The sequence below is a fragment of the Gossypium raimondii genome, chromosome 12 (assembly GCF_025698545.1).
Source record: "Gossypium raimondii isolate GPD5lz chromosome 12, ASM2569854v1, whole genome shotgun sequence".
NCBI lineage: Eukaryota > Viridiplantae > Streptophyta > Magnoliopsida > Malvales > Malvaceae > Gossypium > Gossypium raimondii.
Genome location: NC_068576.1, coordinates 32,844,367 through 32,870,742, shown reverse-complemented (window position 1 = coordinate 32,870,742; position 26,376 = coordinate 32,844,367). Strand labels below are relative to the sequence as shown.

The following is a 26,376-nucleotide window of genomic DNA, read 5'->3' as shown; positions in this document are numbered from 1 at the left end:
CACGCCTTCTAATGGTTCTTGCACGCTCACAAAGCATATTAGCTAACCCTTAGGCCTCAATTGGCCCCTAAGGTCAATAAAAGACTCAATTTACACATTTTATTAAATGTAAATAGAATTACAAAATCTTAACTAAAAGTTGCCCAAAGTGCTTGTATTTAAGCTCCTAATGTGCGAAAACTAGTTTAGTCTACTACACTGAATTAAAATAGATCAACAATCTATGAAGTACATCACAAAAGTCCACCAGGATAGACCGACCAGCTACCCTAGAATCTCTTAATCGCTTTTCCCCATCAATTATTCTGAAGTGATACGAAAAATTTTGTAGCCAGATACCTCGAGCTGCCAAGTAATTGATTATCTATGCCAAGGTGGTTAGGCAATGGTACAAATGTGACATTGCTAATGTGCTAGTCCTTTGAGATTGTGGCTCATCACCACCCTCAACCATAGAGTTACCTCGGTGACCTTTTTGGCTCTAATGTCGGTAACCTCTTGCCCTCCATCGTAACACTAGTCTGATTCCATTCATACTTAAAATAGAGTGAGAAATAAGGTGAAGGAGAATGGAAATTTACCTTCGGATTGGGAAATCCCTAAAGGAAAGATAAATTATGGTGACAAAATCAAAAATAGAAGAAGAAAAATGGAAGAAAGGAAACTTAGAGTTTTAGGTAGAAACTTACTTGATAAGGAAATTAGGGGACAATGAATTTCAGATTTAAGGATTTTCCTTCTCTATGTCTCGATATAAATAGACAAATGTCAACATGAAGTTGGGTTTCAAATTTGTAATAACTGTTCACGTCTCCCAATCAGCATCTGACACCTTTTGGCCACGGAAAAGGTTTCTCTTAAACCCCTTGGTATCTAAAAGAGCACGAATATCCTCTTGAGCCAGTTCTTAAGCAAGAATACACCAACTTGTATTTGTCGCAGAGCGTCTGCTAGATAGTATTCTAATGGGAAACTATCTAGTTTAGAGTGTAATTCATGGTTTCTCTACTAGAATAACCATGACTATGTCAGTATACAAGCTTTTCGCTTCAAGTTTAGTACAGATGGATCTGCCATCCAAGCGAAGTGTGTTTATGGTGAACTTATGAAAGAGAAAACACCATTAAAGAATCAGGGAAAAGCGAGATATTATTACTCAGATGATAGAATGAGGATGTTGAAGAGTAGAGTATTACTCTGAGTCCGCTTATTGTATTAATCATGAGAATAAATTTCAAGGATGAAATTTCCTTTAAGGGTGGGATAGTTGTAATTCCCTATACCTGACCCTATTTACCAAATTCAAGTATAAGACGTCACAATACTTACTTAGCTAAATTGTACAACCTACAAAAAAAAATACTGAATGAATCTTTTTTTTAAATCCTTTCTAAGGCACTAGGTTTGAAATAATTCATATATTGTTTTTCATAAACTTTCCGGGTAAAATAAGACCTTACATTAAATTGTTTGATAAAATAGACATATTCATTGTGTATATTCCTATTTGTCAATTAAAAAAATTGTTCTATAAATTTCCCTCTGTATGCATAATATTTCCCTCGGTCTACGGTCATGGCGCATTCCTGTCTTGGTCCCTCCTGGCGTACAGGTTCAACTCACAAACCTGTAAACCAAAACACGCATATAAGTTTCTAAGAAACTTAGTGAGTCTCACTTATTTTTACCTTTTAACAAAGATGTAGATTCTTTTGAATCAAGGGTTTGGCTTCCCTCTCAGACATTGGTGGATACATCTTTGATTCTTGGATGGTGTATAACCATACGTCAATCTCTGCACTTAACTATCTTACACTCCGTTCACCTGACTGGCAGATCATAAACTTTACACCATTTTGAATCCCATTACATGATTCCTTGGTTGTTTGTAGTTAGATATGCTTCTCAGAATGATACCCACCGAATACTACTCTTGTTGGATTCCCTTATGGGACTCATCGGTTACAAGAACACCAATTACATTGTATCTTCAAATAAGTCTAAACAATCATACTTGCTTAAAAGAACACAACATTTCAATGCACTTAATAGACTTCTAGATAACACTAATACAAGACCTAAAATATTTCAAGGTTTGGTGGACACTTGCAATAACATCATTCTGAATGTCCCAAGTTCCCTGTCAAGGGAGATCATGAAGGTGGATTCATCAGTTTGTTACTCTATTGAGAATACTATCAAAAAGTGCCTCATAAGCATACCCAGATCTCACTCAAGGAAAACTAACATGTCGCCACTTGGTCATTACAAAATTCACTCAATGGATTTCCCAAATAACATGCCATAAAAGCTTTCCATAGAATTCACCATAAAGGTTTTTGCAGAGAATTTCCTGCTTATCATACAGGCGTACCATCTCAATGTTTGCCATGGGGCTTTTCCCACATAGTCGTATAACTTCACGCCCTCTTGGTGTATTATCATATGGTGCCATGACTATGGACTTTCCACAAATTTATTTCCTGATCTTCCAGTTCGGTTAGCAATACAACTACTTTACAGGAGGCTACATGATAAATCTCCATTTTCATAGTGATTTGCCTGTCTGGTTAGCAATATGCTTGCCCTATCAGAAGCAACACGAACAAATCTCTTTCTCACCTTTTTACATAACCTAATAATTGTCAGGTACTGAACCCATATAACAAGTAGGTACTAAAAAACGACTACACACATGCTAGTGACAACAACTTATATAACTCAACGTCATACCATGCTGCACATTATTCACCGCATTTATGTATTTATGAATATCTCTCAGAGACATGCATTTGCATAATTACATGACATACAGGAATCAGGTTTAGAGACTCACCAGAGACCTACCTTTATCTCAGCCTAGAGCTTCTGCTTCGATAGTACTTCTCGATCCAGCAACAACTACTTAAATGATCATAAGATTTCCATTAAAATCCTCATTACAGAAATTTTACTACTATTTCAACTACATCCGACCCCCATGCAGGGCCTTCCTTTAACACTCTTCCCTTGTATAATCGTAATGTGCAAAGCTGTAAGACTTACAAGAAGGATGAATTATCTATCTTAGTTTGACCTTAATGAAAAGGAAGAATATAATGTTGACGTTAGAAAGAAGAGCTTGAACATTAAGCAAATAGCCAAAAACCATTTGAAGTATCCAATTCCCATAAATATATTCTCGATCCCTTAATTTCCTTACCCGATCTAGGGTAGGTAACAGAAAACCTTGCGAAGGTTAACCTCACTGTTGACCAGTAATGGGGAGGTCAACTCAATCTAATTTAATCCTTTTGAGAAATGGCTAACCATGCTGCACAAGATGATTTGTTTAGTTTTTTTGTTTTAATGTACAAGTAATCTTTCATTCATTTTACTACTCTGTTCTTTACTCTGAGCTCTGCCTTCTATTGCTACAAAATCCCAACAACTCTCAACTAACCTGATATGAGATCCAATTGAAAAATACTCTTACAAATTGATCATACTATGAATTGGCAGAGACTCTCGTTTGGCGCGGTCTTAATGACAATTAAGTCTCTTACAATTTCCCCACACACACTTGGCAATCTCTTAGTGTTCAAACACAACTCTAGGGTGTACTCCCTAATAGGCGTGTACTCTCTTGGGTGTAATCTTTCTTCACTTGAAAACTCCTGTAACTATTTCCGTAGATACTGCCAACAGGCCGATGCTTAATGTAACCCCCTAAACCCGACCTAGACGTTATGGTTGAATTTGTAGATCACATTGGCCGAGTTGGTAGCTCAGAAAATTATTTTCACTTTTTCCTTAATAAGAATTTTTAAAATGTCATTTCATTTTGCTTAAATAAAATCCAAAAATCATCTATAATTTCCTTTTTAAATATTTTGTCAAATCGTCTAAATTAGAAAACTCTAGTACTGATAGTTTCTATAAAACATCATTTTTTAGGTAAACGTCGCAGCGAAAATTAACAAACTAAATCTTATTTTGGACATTTTGAAAACATAGGTTTAATATATAGATGTATCTCATAAAATTCTAGGTTGTTGGGTAAGTAGTGTTGAGTTTTGAAATCGAAGTATTGTGTTTGAAAACATTATTGTCGAGATGAATTTAACATTATTGTGAAAAATCCATTTTAATTATCATTTTCATAAATTCTCTTAAATGATAGTTTAAAAACAAAAATCATGCAAAAACAATCCAAAATCCAAAATCCAAAGTCTAAAAGAAAGTCCCAAGCCAAAGTCAACAAAAATAAAGACAGATCTCAAAGTATATCAAGTGCCTAATAAATAAGTTCTTTTGAAAACGTCTGAGAGCACCTTCGAAAGCCGAGCCCATCCTAACCTCGATTATTATTTGAAAGGTCAGAACAAAAAGAGGTGAGCTTAAAAAGCCCAGTTTGAGTTTCAAATCATACTAACAGATATTATCACATAAAGCATCAGTTTTAACATATCATATACATACAAAATATCCAATCATAGAACCACATTTATCAGAATGCATAATGATGATGTCAATGCATCACTTTTTTAGAAACAGTGCAATTTTTTTAGAAAACAATTCCTACCCATCTCCGCTACAAACCATAATGAGTTCCCCGAAACTTGTCCATCCAGTAACATGCCAATAGTGTGGACAAGCCACCAGATATTGCAGTCAAGCTGCCAGAAATAGAATATTATGGTCGAGCAACCAAATAATTGCAGATATACTGCCAGATACATAATATTGTGGTCAAGCCACCAGAAACTATAGATATATTACCAGATCCTTCCTCCATACACATTATCCCAACCCCACGCATGTGATATGGCAAACAAGAAAGATTTTACAGTACGCATGCTTTACATGTGAATCAAATTTATTTTTTGGTTTGATACAGTGGCATGCTTAACATGTGAATCATAGGCAAAACAATAGCATGCTTAACATGCGATTCATAATTAGAATATTCATAATCACATGTGAATCAGAATATCAATGTAGTAATATCATGTTTACAATACATGTATTACCCAAAATCGCCATATATCAGATATCATGAGTGTTAGGAAATCACACATCAACATTTATAATAGAAAAATCACACAATCACATATTTCATCACAGATCTGAAGTTTTAGAAACACTTACTTGAAATCCTCCTTTCCCGAATTTTACGAATCCATACGAATACTTTTACATATTTGCCCAAGTACACTTTTCAGAAATTTATTTAAACTTTAATTAAATATTTCTCATATATAATTTTATCTTGTTTAAATCTAATATTAATTAATTTTATCAAAATAATTCACCACACCTAGCTTTGTAAATCGAATCACAAGGATTCTAATTCCAATTTCTAACAGATGAGTACGATTCTCGAGCCTCTATGGCTAAACCATTCGCACGTATTCGAACGCGTTACTTAGATAAATAATCCTTCAATCTTATTATATGCTGGAATACTTACATAATAATAGAGGGAAAAGGGCTCAACACTTCTCAGGAAATGTTGATTACAGAGGAGAATTCGTCACTAATCAGAGAATAACATGATATAAAAATAAGTAGATAGAATATAGGATGTGGTATAATCTTTTTATGAACAAAAATCAAAATTGAGAGATTAAAGAAATCAATTACGAAAAGAGGAGAAAAGAAAAAGATTCAAATATTTTTGTAGTGGTAGACGACGGCGATGACGTAGTTGTGATGTGACGACGGTGGAGGTGAGGTGGTGGTTTGGTGGTGGTGAGATGGAATTGCGGTGGCCTTATGTGGTGGTGGAGTGGAGCAGAAATGAGAAGAAAATGATGACTTAGGTTGTAAAATGGAACAAAAAAGAGAGAAAAGAGAAGGAGCATGGTGGTAGACGGCAAAAAGAGGATATGAGATAAAAATAAAAATAAAAAGTGAAATAGATATGTATAAGTGCATGGCCGACCAAGGTAAGGTAAGGGAGGAAATTTGGTATGTTGAGGGAACAAAGGCATGGAAAGGGGATTATGGGAGTGAAAAGGGAGAAAAGGGGGAATGTTGACCTTGTAATCAAGGAAATAATCTTCCCAAGTATGGGACGATGCGGGTTGGACAACATGGGTATTCACACTAGCCTAAGTTGTTAAAAATTTAATCAAAAAGGTGAGATTATGGGGGCTTGATCTGCCATAATTCAATGTAGCAAATTAAACTAATTTTTGCACTTTAGGAGCTTGAGACTAAGCATTATCATTAAGATTTAATTATGTGTTAGCAAGTTTTGTTAGAGTCCATTAAAATGTGCAAATCAAGTCTTTTATTGACCTTAGAGTCGAAATGAGGCCTAAGGGTGAGCTAACGCTGTTTGTGAGTGTGCAGGAGACCATTAGAAGATGCACTACATTAATACTGATCACTATGTCGCAACACAGAGTATGTGATGTCGCAACATAGGGAGTAAAATGAAGAAATTTTGAGACTTCCTTCGATGTCGCGACATACCCCTAAAGACACCTCGAAGAAGAGCATACTAACTACTGTGTCGTGACATCAACTTTGGACGGGAAATAATTACGAGGTAGGGGTGTTTTTGTTAGTACAATCCAACTTAAAGCTTAGGAACATCAGCTGACCTAGGGTTAAGGAGGACAACCACCTAAAATATATAAATAGGATCCTTTGGCACTTGTTTTAGACACCAACTCCTTAGCTTAGAATTTCTCTCTTAAGTTTAGTTTAGTTTTTTCTCTTTTTCTTAGATTTTAGTTTACTTACGTTTTGTCTTTATTTTATTCTAGGAGATCCGATTTGTGAATGCAATCAGACGCTGTGGATTCATTTTTGCTGTTAATACAAATCAGGCTTTTTCTGAAATCTTATACTTTCAGTTCGCTTGTTATGTTTATCTTTTATATTGATTTTATATTATTTACGAAAACCATGAGGAACTAATCCCTCTATGGGGGATTACTGAGTGGAGGTATGATGAACTGAAAATTTTATAGGGTTACTCAATGGATCAGCTATTGTGGAAAGGAAGAACATGAAACAAACCTTTGGCTTCACCACCCTAGGAAGTTATCAAGGTTGGAATTAACCCAAAATTGGTATGACCCATTCGTGATCGCCTTAACCCCGAGCCGGTCTAAATTGTGAGGTCAATAGATAAGTAGTCCTTGCTGAGTCATTATTTTAGTGGAAGACTGAAAGATCCTATTGGGGTAGTGAGGTCAATAGTTAATGCAAATTATCAAAGTGAGCTAATCTCCCATAACTAGATTTGATTAATTCTACTTTTCAATATCTTGATATTTATTACTTTATTTTATTATTATAAAAATCTTTAAAACTCTATTTATTTTTACTTACGTATTATAACATATTTCGAGTACTAATTAGATCTTTCAGTGTTTAGGTTAAAATAGATTTAGCACTAGCCTCCCTTGGGTACGATCCTCGGAGTATGATCCTCGAAGTTAGTACGTCCGGAGGCGGTCAGGGCTTGAACTTGGGACCACTTGGAATAAATTCTCACACCTAAACACTTGGCCATTTAATCCCTTGTGCCATGAACTGGTGCAAATAAATAAATAAAATATAGGGCATGACAACTCTATCCCTCTTAAAATAAATTTCGTCCTCGAAATTTACCTAGTTCAAAAAATTTCACCATAAAACTTTCACAAGATGAATCTGCTTATTCCTCAATCTCTTGACCTCACGGTACAAAATCTGAACTGGTTCTTCCACATATGAAAAATTAGATCTCACCTTGACTTCAGAGATCAGAATCGAATCACGTGAGATAGATCAGAACGATATCTCCTTAACATAGAAACATGGAGCACCTCATGAATGTAGTCCAGTTGCAAAGGTAACTCCAATCGATAAGCCACTGGTCCAACCCTAAAATGAATTTCAAGCTCAACTTCCCTTGCATTGAAACCTCATTACTTTCTTCCATGGTGAAACCTTAAGGAAGACTTGAGCCCCAACACTAAACTTAATATCTTTTCGCCTCAAGTCGGCATAAGAATTGTGTCGGTCAGGTGCTGCTCTCAATTGATCCTAAATTAGTTTTACCATATTATTAGTTTCTTGCCCTAAATCTGGACCAAATACTTTATTTTCCCCTAACTTAGTCCAACACAGAGCTGTACAACATTTGTGACCATACAATGCTTCATAAAGAGCCATCTGGATGCTCAACTGAAAATTATTGTTATACGTAAAATCAGCTAATGGCAAGTGTTCATCCCAACTGCCACTGAAGTCAATTACACAACCCCTCAACATGTCCTCCAAAATCTTTATAACTTTCTCAGATTGCCCATCAGACTGTGGGTGGAAAGCTATACTAAAGTTCAATTGAGTTCATAAAGCCTCGTGCAACTTTTTCCAAAATCGTGATGTAAACCAAGGATCTCAATAAAAAATTATGGACAATGATATACCATGAAGTCTCACAATGTTTGAAATGTACAACCTCCCCAACTTATACAAAGAATAGTTAGCACATATAGGCAGAAAATGTGCTGACTTGGTCAGTCAATCCACCATAACCCAGACTAAATCTTTCTTAGTAGGCGTCAAAGGAAACCCACTAACAAAATCCATGGTCATACATTTCGACTTCCACTGTGGAATCTAAACAGGCTATAACAAACTAGATGGGAACTAATGTTCAGCCTTAACTTACTGGCACACCAAACACTTACTCACATACTCGGTTACATCACGCTTAAGCCTTGGCCACCAATACAATTCTCTAAGGTCATGGTACATCGTATTCCCTCTAAGATGCATAGCGTATGGGCTACTATGCGCTTCCCGAAGTATAGACTGCATCAACTCTCTATCATTGGGCACACAATATCTCCCACAGAAGCATACAACTACAACATAATTAAGGCTAAAGTTGGAAATCTTACTTTCCTCAACCTGCTAGAAATGAGATACGAGAGATGCATCAACAAATTGCTTCGATCGAATCGAATCCACTAAGTTAGGCCTCACTTGCAACTTCGCAAGTAATCCTCCATTATCAATCAAGCTTAACTTCGCGAACATCGCCCTCAAATTAGTCATCGACATTCTATTTAGTGAATCGACAACAACATTCACCTTTTTAGATGCTACTCAATCGTAAAATCGTAATCATTGAGTAGTTCAACCCATCTATTTTGCCTCAAGTTTAACTCTGTTTGGGTGAGGAGATACCTAAGACTCTTATGATTCGTGTAGATGATACACTTCTCACCATAAAGATAGTGTCTCCAAATATTGAAGGAAAAAACAATGATAGTAAGTTCGAGATCATGGGTTGGATAGTTGCGCTCCTAAGGCTTAAGTTGTCTCGAGGCGTAGGCCACAACCTTACTGTCTTGCATCCAAACACCACCAAGACCGTTATGAGATGCATTACTGTACACCACATAATCCTTCTCGGACCCTGGCTGAATCAGAATAGGTGCTTGAGTCAGCACAGACTTATGTTTTTCAAACTCTCTTACTGCTTTATAGTCCAATTGAAAGGTGCACTTGCCCTCAACAACTTTGTCATTGGAGTTGCAATCAAGGAAAACCATTCCAAAAAACTCTTGTATTAACCGGCCAGTGCTAATAAAATTTAGATTTCACTAATATTCTTAGGTTTCTTCCAGTCCAAGATAGACTCAATATTCTTTGGGCCGAAACAATACCCTCAGCTGATACCAAGTGTCCCAGAAACATCTTGTAGAGCCAAAAGTCACACTTACTTAGTTTGGCATATAACTGTTTCTCTTAGAGAATCTTCAAAACCACTCTCAAATGTTCATCATGTTCTTCTTCAGACTTGGAATAGATCAAGATGTTTTTAATGAAGACCACAACAAACTGATCAAGGTAGGGCTGAAATCCCTGGTTCATTAGGTCTATAAATGCCACCGGAGCATTCGTGACACCAAAGGGCATCATAAGGAACTCGTAGCGACCATACCGAGTCTTGAAAACTATCTTAGGAACGTCCATCTCTTTCACTTTCAACTGATAGTATACAGACCTTAAATCGATCTTAGAGAACACCCTAGCACCCCTAAATTGACCAACTAAATCATTGATCCTTGACAAAAGGTATCGATTCTTTACAGTCAACTTGTTTAGTTACCGATAATCAATGCATAACCTTATGGATCCATCCTTATTCTTTACAAATATAAAAAGAGCTCCCCATGACGACACACTCGATCAAATGAATCCGTAGCTCAGAAGTTCTTGCAACTACGCCTTAAGTTCCACTAGCTCTTTAGGTGCCACGCGATATGGGGCAATAAACACCGGAGCTATTCCTGGCAACAAATCAATGCCAAATTTGACCTCACGCTCTGGAGGTAGTCCAAGTAACTCCTCTAGAACGACATCGGGATAGTCTCTCACTGTACGAATATTTTCAACAGATGGTCCACTAACACTCGTGTCCAGAATGTAAGCCAAATATGCATCGCATCCCTTGTGTACCAACTTTTCAGACATTAGAACGGAGATCACATTAGATAAATAATCTCTAAGCTCCTCAACCATCACTATATCCTTTCCATCAAAAGTTTACAATGTGATCCTCTTTGTAGCACAATCCAAATTAACTTGGTGTTCTACCAGCCAGTCTATTCCCAAAATGAGATCAAATTCACTGAAGGGTAATTCCATCAAGTTGCCGAAAATACCTCCCCTTGAATCTCTAACGAGCACTGCTTAAAAAGTTTATTAACAGAAACGGATTGTCCTAAAGGAATAAGTACATTCACATTACTAACAGAATCCTCTACTTCAACTCTTAGTTTTATCAGCCATTAAGCATTAAAACATAAGAATGGGTTGATCCAATATCGATCAGAGCAAAATACGGTAAAGAGTTAACAGTAAGGTACCTGCTAGGCATCACAAGCTTCCATACGTCTAGTTGCATAGACCGGTGTAGGCTGTCTACCATCAACTCGATCAGCACCCTAACCCTAAGCTTACTGCCTCTGTCCAATTTTTCGCAAATATTCGGACCTTGACCACTCTAAGGATACTGTACAATTTTTTATATCTGAGCTTATTTTTTATCCATTGGTTGCATCTGTTCATTCCAGAGTAGTAAATCTTTAATTTTTATGTTCGAAGAATCCACATATAAGGTATGCAACCAAGCTCCTCCAGCATTCACATGGATGCCTTTTACCATAAGTAGAACAGTATTGGGCACTCCCACCATCAATACCGGTAGCAACATTCTGCCTAAATCAATTGCCTCTGGCTCGCTTATTAGGTCATGGACCCTGGACAGTAGGACTGACATATCTCTTTGTAGGAACTCTGGCTCTATCCCTCTTTTTGCATTCCAAATGCTTCACTTGCTCCACTATATTGGTTTTCTCCACTAAAGTTTCAGAAACCTATTCCTGATGAGCACCTACTAGTACCATCAGTTCATATCGTAGCCTGTTGTCAAATCTGACACATATCTTGCGTAGTTACAACCATCCCCTGGGCATAACGACTCAACCGCAAAAATTTGGCCTCAAACTTGGCCACAAATTTGTCCCTCTATTTGATTTCAATGAACTCTAGTCTACGAGCTGCGACAAAAAGCTTACCCACATATTTGTTCTGGAAAGCCTCCAAAAAATACTCTTAGGTCAGTCTCCTAATCTGGGTGCCCCTTATAATGACTTTTCACCAGTGGTAAGCTTCATCACTCAATAACGACACTATACCCTTCAATTTTTTCTCTGGGGTACAATCAATGTCATCTAGAATTCTTTTCGTAGCCGCTAACCAGTATTCTTCTAAGATGGGAGTCATCCCAGCAACGCTCCTAAACAATTCTGCTTAGTTAGATCGGAGCCTCTCTACAATAGTTCAATTTCTAGATCCACTTTGGACGCCAGTAACACTCTGGAACAACCTAAGCAATTCCTGCAACACTACATCGTTAGGAGGCTCCTGATGATCCTACTCAATAGTATGCGTATTTTTGACCTGGTTAGCCACTGGCTCAGGTTCAGTCACAAGTTCAGGTATGCACACACGTGACGCAGGCGAATCAATTTGGGTTCCTTCACCCAGCTCTCCACGAGCTCTCATACCTCGAGTATAAATGCCTTGAGTACTCATATTTTGTTATCGGGTTCTTAAGTTTTATGCAGTTTTATCTGACAGTTAGAAATGAGCTTTCATTATCAATTTAGAGTATTTTCAGTTCTAAAATTTTCATCACTATACTATCAGCAACTATAGTTTCTAAAATTTAAAGTTTCACAGTATAGTTTTTAGAATCTAAAGTTTCATAATCTATAGTATTCTATAGTTTCACAATAAGAATTCAATGAGGCAAAAATACTTATCTAGGCCAACTTTAGAGTCTAATTTTTAGAACAGAATCAAAACTTTAATTAAAATAAGTTTTAACCAAAGCATGGATTTTTCCCCAAAATACCTTTTGCATTAACATGCATGCATTTTTGATAAAAACCACAGTCTGATTTTTCAAACCGAGCTCTGATACCACTAAATGTAACCCTTTAACCTCGTCTATACGTAGTGGCCAAATTTGTAGATCACATTGGCTGAGTTGTTAGTGCATAAAATTATTTTCACTTCTTCTTTAATAATCGTCTTTATTTTTAAAACACCATTTCGTTTTCTTAAAGAAAAGCCAATTATTGTCTATAATGTTGTTTTGAAAGATTTTATCAAACTCTCTTAATTAGAAAACTCTAGTATTGATAGTTTCCAGAAAACATCATTTTCTAAGTAAACGTCATAGTGGAAGTTTTGAAAATGAAGTATTGTGTTTGAAAATATTATCACCGAAATGAATTTAACATTATTGTGAAAATCCATTTTAATTATCATTTTTGTAAATCATCTTAAGTGATAGTTTAAAAACATAAATCATGCAAAAACCGTCCAAAAAAAATCCAAAGTCCCAAGCCAAAGTCAATAGTAATAAACACACATGCCAAAGTATATCAAGTACCTAATAAATAAGTTCTTCTGAAAACGTCTGAGAGCACTTCTGAAATGTGAGCCCATCCAAACCTTCATTGTTATCTAAAAGGTCAGAACAAAAAGTGGTAAGGTTCAAAAGCCCTATATGGGTTTCAGATCATATTAAGCGAAATTATCACATAAAGCATCAGCTTTAACATATCATATGCATAAAAAAATATTCAGTCACAAAATCACATTTATTAGAATGCATAATGATGATGTTAATACAAAATTTTTTCAGAAACAATATAGATTTTTCATAAAACAACTCCTACTTGTATCTGTTAGATACCATAATGAGTTCTCTAGAACACGTCATCCAATAACATGTCAATATGTGGACAAGCCACTAGATATTGCAATCGAGCTACCAGAAATAGAATGTTGTGGTCGAGCAACTAGATAATTACAGATATACTGCCAGATACATAATAGTATGGTCAAGCCACCAGAAATTGTAGATATATTGCGAGATACTTCCTCCGTACACATTATCCCAACCCCACGCACGTGATAACAGATTTTATAGTAGGCATGCTTTACATGTGAATCAGATTTATTTTTTGGTATAACAAAGTGGCATGTTTAACATGCGAATCATAGGCAGAATAGTAGCATGCTTAACATGTGAATCATAAGCACAAGTGAATTAGAATATTAATGTAGTAATATCAAGTTTACATTACATGTATTATCCAAAATTGCCATATTTCACATATCGTGAGTGTTAGGAAATCACACATTAATCTTTATAATAGAAAAAATCAAACAATCGCATATTTCATCACAGGTCTGAAGTTTTGGAAACACTTACTTGAAATCCTCCTTTTACGGATTTCACAAATCCATACAAATACTTTTACATATTTGCCCAAATACACTTTTCAAATATTTATTTAATCATTAATTAAATATTTCTTATATATGATTTTAGCTCGATTAAATATAATATTAATTATTTTTATCAAAATAAATCCCAACACCTGACTTTGCAAATTCGATCACAAGGATTCTAATTCAAAATTCTAATCGACGAGTTTGATTCTCAAGCCTCTATTATTAAACCGTTCAACCTTGTCATATGGTGGAATACTTACGTAATAACGGAAGAAAAATGGCATAACATTTCCCATGAAATGTTGATTAGAGAGGAGGATTTGTCACTAAACAGAGAATAACATGATACAAAAGTAAGTAGTTAGGAAATAATATGTGGAGGAATCTTTTTATGAACCAACATCGGAATTGAGAGACTAAATAAATCAGTTACAAAATGAGGAATAAGAAAGAAAAAAATTGAGAGTTTTTGTGGTGGTCAACAATGGCGGTGGCCAACGACGGCGGTGGCTACAGATGTGAGGAGATGATTTGGTGGTGGTGGAGTGGAGGAGAAATAAGAAGAAAAAGGTGACTTCGGTGGTGAAATGGAAGAAAAAAGAGAGAAAATGGGAGGAGCAAGGTGGTGGACGACAAAGGGAAGGAAGGAGAGAAAAATGAAAAAAATAAAAAGTGAAATGGATATGTCTAGGTGCATGGTTGGCCAAAGTAAAGTAAGGGAAACATAATCATTAACGATGGACGATTATTTGGGATTTTGGAGACTATGCATAAAAGGATATACATATGTTTGTGTGAAGGATTATTTTGCAAGCAAAATTCTTCTCATTTATTTTTCATTTCCTTTTCTTCCACATCATCTTCTTTGGTTGCTTCGAAGAAGAGAAAGTTGAAGAAAGCTCTGCATGAGACCGTGATCATGAGGTTTAATGTCTGGAATGTAGTGAATTCGGTAAACTAGTAAGCTTCTTAATCTTATTGTATTCATGTATTTAAGAAAAAGAGAAATTAAGGGTTTATGAAATCTTTGGAAACTTCTGCACGAAACTGAATTCAAAGATTTAAAGCTTGAATGCCTCCAATTTAATTGGTATATTTGGTTGTCATTCTTAGCTGCCAAGAAAAGAAGAGGCTCTGACATTTTGAAAAGCTAAGCTGGTGAGGACGAAGGATTGCAGGTGAGTTTCTGTACTCTACTTTTGGGTGTTGGTTGGTTCTTATGTTGCTTGAATATTTCTGCTCGTATGGTCTACTCTAAATTCAGTTTGAATTTCCATGGTTGTATATGATCACATTGTATGAGAAAGTTATGTCTATATAAAGATGCATAAATATATGAATGCTTACAAGTATGTTCTCTGAATTTATGACATGGTTGTGTATCTATGAACTGTTCTGTGGCAAACTTCATGCTATGATAGTGAATATAATGATATTCATGTTATTAGGTTCTTTAAAATGTAGAGTACGGAGGGAAGAAATTGGAAGGGTAGTTGAAGATACGAAAATGGGTGTAATGGAGGAATGGGTGGATTGAAAGGGGAATTTGAGGGGGATTAGTTTAAAATGGTTATCTACAAGCTCTATGGAGCGACACCATGAAAATGGTTTTTATAGGCTTGGAAACACGAAAATATACACACTTTTTCATGCCCTTTTTAACTCAAATTCACGCAGTTTCGGTAAAATTCTTATCGAAAAATATATAATTATTATAAAATAATTATTTTGTACGTAACTTATTAACATGTTGAATTTAAATTAATTTTATAACTAATTTTGATTATTTTTGACAGATTTTCACAAAGGGCGAAAAAAGGCTCGAGGGACACTGCTAGAAGCACAAAATCGAGTAGCAATTTTGAAGCAAAAAGGTAAAAAAAAAATTCAGCATAAGACGGTCCAAATTATGTGTATTAGTTCATAACATAATTAATTTTAATTTTAATTTTAATCTAATTTAATTTAATTTGGGTTAAATAAATTATTATTAATTAATTATGAAAATAGGTCTAGTTGAGCTAAACCGAGAAAACTGAACCAATTGAGAACTGGGAAGCCCAAAATTGTCCCACATGCTGACCCAATCAGCTTGCTTGGCTGATTATTTGGCTTGCAAAATGGCCCTTGAAAACTTCTTCAAATTGCATTCAAACCCCTTGTAACACCCCAAACTTGGCCTAGAAGTTAGGCCCAAATCTGGCGTGTCACATTGAAGTGTTTTTCGAAAACCATGTTTTCATTGGAAACCCTTCTTGAAATTTCAAACTTCTTGCCATTTAAAACTTGTACAAAACCTTAGTTCGCATTTGTTTATTTTCAATCGAGGTTTATTATGTAAAAGTTGTTACCTTCAAAACCTTAATGTCGGGGAAGCTTAATTTAATAAAATGATTTATGAAAATGTGATATTTTAAAAATTGAGTTGCGGAAACGTAGTGTTAGGAAATTGTTACTGTTTTGGAAAATCGTGTTCTACTTCTAGCAGATATAAATCACAATCACATCAAATCCCAAATTTAGAATCTAGAAATTATAGAAGCCTTATTACAACCCGAATCAAAATGAAAGTGCTTAGTAAATGAGCAAAACAGAACAAAACAAGTGCCGTTGTGTGGCCCTCTCCGAGTCCCTCGCAACTCCGAATCGTCTAATGCTGGGAATAACCTGAAAGGTTAAAAACGGGGTGACTTTACGAAAACTAAGTGTGTAATTCCCCCTTATTAAAGAAACAGGATCAGTCTAGGCCTAAGCCCTTTAATAGTAACAGTACAGTGTGGCCTTAGCCCAATACATTAACGATGGCAATTTGGCCTTGGCCCCTATCAGCCTCGGTTGGACCCGAGCCTATAACAAATAGCACATATCACATATATCTGCACCTAAGCTCATCTCAATATCAGAATGAGTATATGAAATGCATAAATACCCATACCAACCCTGCACTCCATCTCCTGTCCAACCCTACACTCCTCTGGGGATTAAATCGACCCAACCATCCCTACACTCCTTAAGTAGCACCGGTTACGACACTAACCAATATTGCAGTAGAGCTGTCAATCACATAATCAACTTAAAGCCATCGGTGGGTCCATAGTCGTCTCATGCGACCCGTGCGACCCTCACATATCAATCACTTCCTCCAATACAAGATTCCAACCCCATGCAGTATGTCGTGTATGCAGTATGCCATGCTCAGAATCAGTCATATCGTTCACAGTTAAGTCAATCAGACTTAAGTCAATCAGACCATAGCACAAATCAGTCATTTACCCTTGAAGGCAAAATAGTCATTTACCCTCTAGGGGCATTACAGTCATTTAACAACTTTTCTGAAGGTCTACAGTCGCCTCGAGCGACACAAATAGCCTAAATTGTCATGACGGTGTCAATAGGCCCAAGGCCCATATTCGGTCCAAGTGGGCCCACACGCTCGTGTGACCCATTTAGCCCAAATTAAATTACGGCTACACAAACTACATCTCCCAGTACAGAATTTGCCACTTAACGTGGATTTTATCCGTGTGGGGCCTACAATTCCTTTGCGCCCACACGAACCATTTCAGCCCAACGTGGCCCATAACGGCCCAAAAGCACGTGAACGCTCGTGGTGGCCTCTACATTCTAACCCATGTTTTGTGGGCTCGGTTCACAACACGAGCATTTGCATGCCCATGTGGCCTCAATCGCCGTATACCCAGCTTTTCAACTTTTTCCATGTTACAGTCAGATTAGGGTGTGTACACACCTGTTTGCGAACACTTGCCAAAAACTCTTGAGCACCAACCTACATTCATTCCAACCTTCAGTTAGTTAACTGACGAATCAAGTTAACCACTTCTTAACTTTTAGCCCAAAAATACCACCTTACCTTGATTGAATGAGGGTGGCTTAATCCTCTAAGATCGTTAACCCAAAATTGATCACACGCATTGTTGAGAATCTGAATTATAAACATATCTTATTAGCTAAGGTCAATTGAAAATGTGGCTTAAATCCACGAATACCATCTTCTAAACCAAAAGAATATTCGGCTTTTCGAAAAGTTTAAAGAAACTAGACTTGAATGGAAAGAGGGAATACAACCACTTACTGCCTTGTCAGAAATACTTGCGGAACTGAAACAGAGAGAGGACAGTGTTGAGTTTCGGCTAGAGTAAGAATCACCCGAAGAAGAGAAGAATCTGAATCAAAAAGGGAGGGGAGAACTTTCGGTCACAAGCTGAAAAGGAGGAAGAGTCCCAAGGGCTAGGGCGATAGATTTGGCCGAAAGAATGAATAGGCAAGAAGGGATGAAACAAGCAGTTGGCCGAACTTGAAAAGAATAGAGAAGAAGAGGAGGTTTCGGCAGATGTTGGTGCAAAAGAGGGGGAGAGGAATGGACTTGAAAACAAAATAGTTTAATTTACCAGAATGGTAGGAGTCGAATACCCAAAATGCACAAATGACCACTTGTAAATTCGGCACAAGAGAGCAGAGAAAGAAAAGAGCCTTCACAATTTTAGAAACCGATGACAAACTGACCAAAACTGAGAGAAAACCCCTCAGCCGAAATTCCATTCGGCCACTACTCTCCTACCCCTTCGAACTCCTCGAAAATCTCCACAAATCCCTCCCCTTATACCTCCTTGATATTCTCCATAACAACTCTACGACCAATTCAAACTTCACATTGCAGAGTTTCAGTCTAACTCCACTTCTCATGCTGCAGGGAAATAAAATAAATACTCTTTGCATGCCAAGGGATTTGAACCCAAGCTCTCGCATCAGCCAATTCACGCCACCACCACTAGGCCACAAGCTCATTTGTGCCACATTTTATCTTCAATTAATTAAAAGGTCTAAAGGCCAAAGTCCAGGTTCCTTTAAAAGAGAAACCAAAATAAATTGCAAGAGCCAACACTTGAACCCAGGCTCCCTTACAACCTTAATGATGCCACAACCACTAGACCACATGCTTCCTTATGTCATTTTTTAACACAATAATTTAAAAGGCCTACATCCAAGCATCCAAGGTTTTATCCACTTAAAACCAAAATTTTTGCTAAAGCTCAGGTTTGAACCCAGGACTTTTCCAACTCCTCTCAGGACCATTAACCACTAAAGCAGACATACTTTTGTACATAGTTTCCTAACCGTTCCCTTGCTCAAGGCCTAATACATCTAGGCAAAAAATTTGAGGAGTTACAATTATGCCCCCTTAAAGAAATTTTATCCTCAAAATTTCCAACTATCTGAACACCCGCTTAGCTCAATCTACACCACTACGCTTCCGCTGCGCACTCTAGTTCCAAATTAAATGTAGTACACTATGGTTAAAGTACGTACTTGTATCCGCATCTAGAACGTCTCCGACCTATCGGTGACGTGTTGTATAGACCAAAGCTGGCTGCCTCCCCTCTGCATGACCGGGACCTCTACTTGGAGCTCCACGACCCAAACTGTTTCCACCCTCGACCTAACCACGGCCTTTAGGCAGCTGCTGACCACCCCTAGGTGGTTGTACGCTACCCCTACCAAAAACTTGCATCTAATTCAGTCTTCTGGGACATTCTATAAGACGATGCTCCATGGAATAACAACTCAAACAAGCTCTCGTCCTCCTCCAGCACTCGCTCACATGACCTTTCCCACAAATAGCACAATGTGGTAACCCAGTAGCAGCAACAAAGGGCCCAACTCTGACTGGCCCATCCACTCTGGCCCTTCTCTTAGGTCTCTAATCAGAATTAGAGGGCTCAGAATCCCTCTTATTTCTACCCCTTTCTCTTTCTCGGTTTAGGCACTCAGTGCGCTTCACTTCTTCAATGATCTTTTCTTTCTCCACTAATGCTGCGAAATCCCACTCCCTTTGGGGAGTAATTAGTACTCGAAGACTGTCTCTGAGGCCATCTTCGAACCGAACACAATGTTCATAACCTGTTGCCACTATTCCTTTAGCATACCGACTGAGTCGTAGGAACTCTGCCTCGTATTCTGCCACAGATCTGTCTCTCTAAGTCAAATTTAAGAATTCCCTCCTCCGGGCATCCACATAGTTCACGTCCACGTACTACCCTTGAAATGTGGACTTGAAGAAGTCCCAAGTGACCCGGCCAGGTTGAGTGCCCTCTTTCACGGTAAGCCACCACTGGTAGGCTTCCTCTCGCAACAACGATACCGCACCTTTCAATTTTTGTTCCAAAGTGCAATCCAAGTTATCCATTATCCTTTCGGTTGCTTCCAACCAATATTTGGCCACATTAGGGGCCACTCCCGCGATACCCTTAAAATTCTCTACTCCATTTGATCGAAGTCGCTCCGAAATTGACCCACGGCTTCCACTGATATTGTTGGGCCTAGTGACCCTTTCCAAAATTCTTAGAATTGCTTAGGACAATGTGCCATCACCAGCTACCCGATCATACGACCCTGATGCCGAAGATCTAGCCCTAGCACTTCCACGGCCTCTGCCGCGGCCCCTTGCACCTTTTCTAGTGCTCATTATCGCCTCGCGTCTTATCTGAATTAGAAATTTTATGAATTTAGCTCATAGTTTAAATAATTAAGCAGATGTTTTATTGAAGTAGAAGTTAAGAGTTGTTTTTGCAATCACAAGCTCACTACAGTTTTAGTTTCCTATAGTTTCTTAGTTTACTCTACCTAAAGAGTCTCGTTATAGTCTATCATTTAAAGTAAGCCTAGTAACTATTTACAGTAAAACAGCTCAAAACAGATTTCAGTTTCAGGTAAACATACTTGGTCCGACGCCGGGGACTCGGTGTGCCACAAAAAAAAACTTTCAAAATTACCTCAAGCCACGGAAAGAACACTAGATTTGATTCTTGTTCCCTATCCTTTTAATTTTGTTGTTTTTATGATGAACATGTCTATGAATATTTATGATGTTGAAATGTTTAATTTAATTAGTATGGCTTAAACTTAATTCATGTTAGGTTGATTGCATTTCGTCTACTTAATTTATTAAAATTGTGTTTGTGTTGTTATAGGCCTCGGTAAGATGTTTGATTAAGTAAAATCATGACTAAGTTATTCTTGCATTACAATTGTAAGGTAACTAATGAATTAATTATTTTAATGGATTGAAATTGTAATTAATTGACACATGACTTAATCAAGACATGTTTAATCATCTAAGGTAGTTGAGGATTAAATCGAAGAACGGTATCTAACGATACATTAGTTTTCAATCACCTCCTCAAATCAAAATATTTTCTTCACTAAAATATTTTTCAATCACAACATGAACATTAGTTTAATAATTCTAAGTTAAGAAATGTAATTAATCTAACACAATTATGTCATCTTGATTAAAATCATCTTTTGAAATCGTGCATTGAAACTTTTATTTTATTTTTATTTATTTTACTTAACTAAAAATCTTAGTTTTCAATCACCTCCTCAAATCAAAATATTTTTCTTCACTAAAGTGTTTTTAAATTGCATTCCTAAATAATTCTTTTCACAGTCCTTGTGGGTACGATAACTCGACATTTAGTTGTCACTTTATTACTTGTTGCAATTGTGAACACTTGCACATTTCCGTCGTTCCAAGTTTTTGGCGTCGTTGCCGGGGACTGTTTTAAAAAGTCATTATTTGTGAATTTTTTAGTTTTGCATTTTGGTTTATTTTTCTATTCAACTTTAACTTAATTAATTTTTATGTGATTGTTTTAAGTGTTTATAAGTATTGATCAAATTACCAATTTACTCCCTGGGATAGAGCTCTAGGACAATATGCCATGCCAGTGTTTCATGATCTTAATCCAAGTATTAGGTGACCCAAATTCGAGGCACAACAGTTCGAGCTAAAGCTAGTTATGTTCCAAATGCTTCAGACAGTGGGCCAATTTAGTGGATGCCTACCGAAGATCCTCATCTTCACTTAAGACTGCTTATGGAGGTGAGTGATTCTTTAAAGTTAGCCGAAGTACCCGAAGATACTCTATGATTAAAGTTGTTCCCATATTCGCTAAGGGACAGAGGTTGAGCCTAGTTGAACTCATTACCACTGAATTCAATTTCCACATGGCAAGAGTTAGCAAAAAGATTCCTCATGAAGTATTTTCCTCCTAGCAAGAATGCTAAGTTAACGAACGAGATCACTGCTTTCAAACAAATGGATGATGAGTCCTTATATGAGGCATGGGAAAGGTACAAAGAATTATTAAGAAAGTGCCCTCATCATGGAATCCCATATTGCATCCAACTTGAGATGTTTTATAATGGTTTCAATGCACACACGAGGATGGTAGTGGACGCTTCTGCTAATGTTGTTCTCCTTTCTAAGTCTTATAATGAGGATTATGAAATTATTGAGAGGATTGGCAGTAACAATTATCAATGGCCAACCAATAGAGCAACGTCAGGTAGACGACTCGCTAGAATACATAAAGTAGATGTTTTTGCTTCACTCGCATCTCAAGTATTCTCAATATCCTCAATGCTTAAAAATTTTACCACTAATGGGTTTAATAGTTTTGCAGCATAACCACCAAATCAATTTGAAAATGTAGCCTATGTCTATTGTAGGGAAGGACATTTGTTCGAAGGGTATCCATTGAACCTAGAATTCGTGTATTATATGGGTAACTAGAACCAAAATCGAGGAAGGCAAGGACTGCAATCTAATTTCTATAACCAATCATGGCGAAACCACCCAAAGTTTTCCTGGAGTAACCAATGGGCTGGAACCAGTAACACCTACGCCCAACCTAGATCGACCCAGCCACCTAGGTTTCCCCAACAAGTTCAAAAACCAACCCAAGTTGAACTGTCCAATAGCTTAAAGAACCTATTAAAGGAATACATGGAAAAAATGATGCCACTCTAAGGAATTTGGAGAATGAAATGGGCCAGCTTACAACTGAACTCAGAAACTGACCACAAGGTGCTTTACCGAGGACGTATTGGTACGTGTAGAAAATTTTATTTTTTCCTGCTGACTTTGTGGTTCTAGACTTTAAAGCAAAAAAAGAAATGCCAATCATCCCAGGAAGGCCTTTCCTAGCAACCGGATAGACCTTTATTGATGTGTAGAAGGGTGAGCTTACTATGCATGTTCAGGATGATCAGGTAACAATTAATGTTTTTAAGTCTATGCGATTTCCTGACACAATTGATGATTGTTCTACAGTGTCTGGTATAGAGGAATTAATCATGGAAAAGGAACTCAACTATGTTGAAGACCCATTGGAACAAATTTTGACATTAGACCCTCCAAATGATGAAGAGGAGGATGAATACTTAGCTCTGCTAGAAGCTAATCAAAGGGGATTTAATTTGGAATCCCATTTTGAATCTTTGGAGTTAGAGAATAGGGATCATGCCCAACCAAAAGCGTCAATCGTAGAGCCACCTAAATTAGAACTAAAGGTACTTCCCTCACATTTCAAATATGTTTATTTAGGTAACGCTTCTACTTTTCCTGTGATTGTTTCAGCAGAACTAACCGTTGAGTAAAAAGAGAAATTCATCCTAGTATTGAAGTAATTCAAGAAGGCTATCAGATGGACCATAGCCGATATTCACGGGATTAGTCTGTTTGTATGCATGCACAAGATCATCTTGGAAGATGTCGAAAAATGGATGATTGATGGACAACGAAGACTGAACCCTATCATGAAGGACGTGGTAAAGAAAGAAATCATCAAGTGGTTAGATACGGCTACAATTTACCCCATCTCAAATAGTTCGTAGGTAAGTTCAGTCCAATTAGTGCCAAAGAAAGGAGATATTATAGTAATTGAAAATGAGAATAATGAGTTGATATCGATTAGAACGGTTACGGGATGGGGAATTTGCATCGATTATCGAAAGCTAAACAATGCAACTAGGAAAGATCACTTTCCTTTGTCATTTTTGGACTAGATGCTAAATAGACTCACGTGGCTACACTATTACTATTTTCTTGATGGATACTCAGGCTATAATCAGATTACAGTAGCACCAGAAGATCAACACAAGACAACCTTCACCTGCCCATACGGTACATTTGTATTTAAGCGCATGCCATGTGGTTTTTGTAATGCACCTACTGCATTTTAAAGATGTATGATGTCTATTTTTACTGATATGCTTGAGAAATACTTGGAATCTTTCTGGATGGTTTTTCAGAATTCGGAGATACATATGATGATTGCCTAGCCAATCTAGCCAAGGTACTACGGCGATGTGAAGAAACAAACCTTGTACTCAACTAGGAAAAGTGTCATTTCATGGTACGAGAAGGTATTGTTCTAGGGCATTGGGCAACGAGACATGGAATCGAGCTAGATAGAGCAAAGGTAGACGTTATTAAGAAACTTCCACCTCCAACATCTGTAAACAGTGTTAGGAGATTCTTGAGCCACGCCGATTTCTGTCGAAGATTAATCAAGGACTTCTCTAAAATTGCTAAACCCTTAGGCAAATTATTGGAGAAGGACACAATGTTCAAATTTGATGAAGAGTCCCTAAGAGCTTTCAAAGATTTGAAGAGTCGATTAGTTTCGGCACCCATAATCGTCACCCTAGACTGGGATTTGCCATTTTAATTAATGTGTGACGCAACTGACTTCGCGATACAAGCTGTTATGGGCCAGCGAAGGAACAAAATTTTTCATCCCATCTACTACGCAAGTCAGACTCTAACAGGAGCTCAACTTAATTACACAGTAACAAAGAAAGAGTTACTTGTTATTGTGTTTGCTTTTGACAAGTTTCGATCCTATCTTGTAGGGACCAAAGTGACTGTCTATACGGACCATTCAACAATTAAGTATTTACTTGTCGAGAAAGACGTAAGCCGAGACTAATTCGATGGGTACTTCTACTTCAAGAGTTTGATATAGAAATTCAAGATCGAAAGGGAGTAGAAAACCAAGTAGCAGACCACTTGTCCAGATTGGAGCCGTAAGAAGGGAATTCTCAACTTATACCAATTCAGAAGACATTTCCAGATGAACACATACTGAAGGTAAATCATGTCCATAATACCTCTTGCTTTGCTAATATTGCTAACTATTTAGCTTATGGTTTGATGCCGATTGATAAGAAATATCATCAAAAGAAAATTTTTCTTCACGATGTGAAGTACTATTTTTGGGAAGAGCCATACTTTTTTAAAAAGTGTGCAGATCAAATGATCAGAAGATGCGTGGAAGAAGATGAAGTGCATAAGATTCTATATCATTTCCACTCAGCTCCGAGTGGGGGACACTTTTGAGGTACACGTACTGCGACCAAGGTATTGCAAGCTAGATTCTTTTGGCCAACACTATTCAAAGACGCGTATGCTTATGTAAAGAGCTGTGATCGATGTCAAAGGGTTAGAAATGTCACCAACAGAAATGAGATGCCCTGAACAAACATCATTGTGGTAGAGTGATTCGATATTTGGGGTATTGACTTTCTCGGTCCTTTCCTTCCATCTTTTGGTCACAAGTACATATTGGTAGAAGTAGGCTATGTGTCTAAGTAGGTTAAGGCTGAGGCATATCCTACAAACGATGCTAAGGTTGTGATGAAGTTTTTGCAGAAGCATGTTTTCACAAGGTTTGGAACCCGAAGAGCCATCATTAGTGATGAAGGGTCCCATTTTGTCAATAAGTGGTTGAAATGGTTACTCGAAAAACATGGAGTGAAGCACAAGGTTGCCACAGCTTACCATCCGCGGACGAATGGGCAAGCTGAACTGGAAAACAAAGAGATCAAAGGCATACTCAAGAAGGTAGTTTGCCTGAACCAATGAGATTGGTCCAAAAGACTGGATGATACTTTATGGGCCTACAGGACAGCATTCAAGACACCTTTAGGAATGTCACCCTATAGGTTGGTCATTGGGAAAGCTTGTCATCTGCCCTTGGAGTTAGAGCACAAAGCTTATTGGGCTCTCCAACAACTCAACTTGGATTTTAAGCTTGCTAAAGAGAAACGGATGTTCCAACTCAATGAGCTAGAAAAATTCCGAATGTTCTCATACAAGAATGCCAAATTACTCAGGGAAAGACTTTAGAGGTAGCATGACAAGCACATTTGGGTTTGAGAATTTGAAGAAGGTCAGTAAGTCTTATTATTCAATTCCAGATTAAGGTTCTTTCCAGGTAAGTTAAAATCACGTTGATCCGGTCCATTTATGATTCACCAAGTTTATCCATACGGAGTTGTCAAACTTCAAAGTAAGAGAGGTAATTTTCAAGTTAATGCTCAGCGGTTAAAACATTACTGGGGGATAAAATTGAACGGGATCAAATCCCATTCATTTTATCAGATATTTCATTTTTCTTATTTTTCTTTTTAAATAAATGATTTAGGGTATATTTTCAGGATTAGTATGTTTAAATAAATTCTCTCTAGGAGATTGGAACTTAAGTGGGACCGCTTGTAACCCCTCCAATCTTTCCTGGGAATTGATTTTAACATAATCTTCCTAGAAATTATTCCCTAAATGGCAAAATAAATTGTTATTGTTTCAAATAAAAGGTTCAATTTTGATCCAAGTTTCAATTGTACCTCAATTCCAAATTTTTCTTAAGTTTACGTACTTAATTGAGTTATTTTCAAAATTTGGTTTCTCTTTTT

The 26,376-nt window shown here is 37.2% G+C and overlaps 1 non-coding gene across 1 annotated transcript; it reads right to left on the bottom strand.

Moving 5' to 3' along the window:
- Positions 1–21,901: 21,901 nt before the first annotated feature.
- On the bottom strand, positions 21,902–22,008 carry LOC128035795 (small nucleolar RNA R71). The gene has a single exon (XR_008192344.1). It is a non-coding gene; the product is annotated as a small nucleolar RNA R71 (small nucleolar RNA).
- Between the last annotated feature and the right edge of the window lie 4,368 nt (positions 22,009–26,376).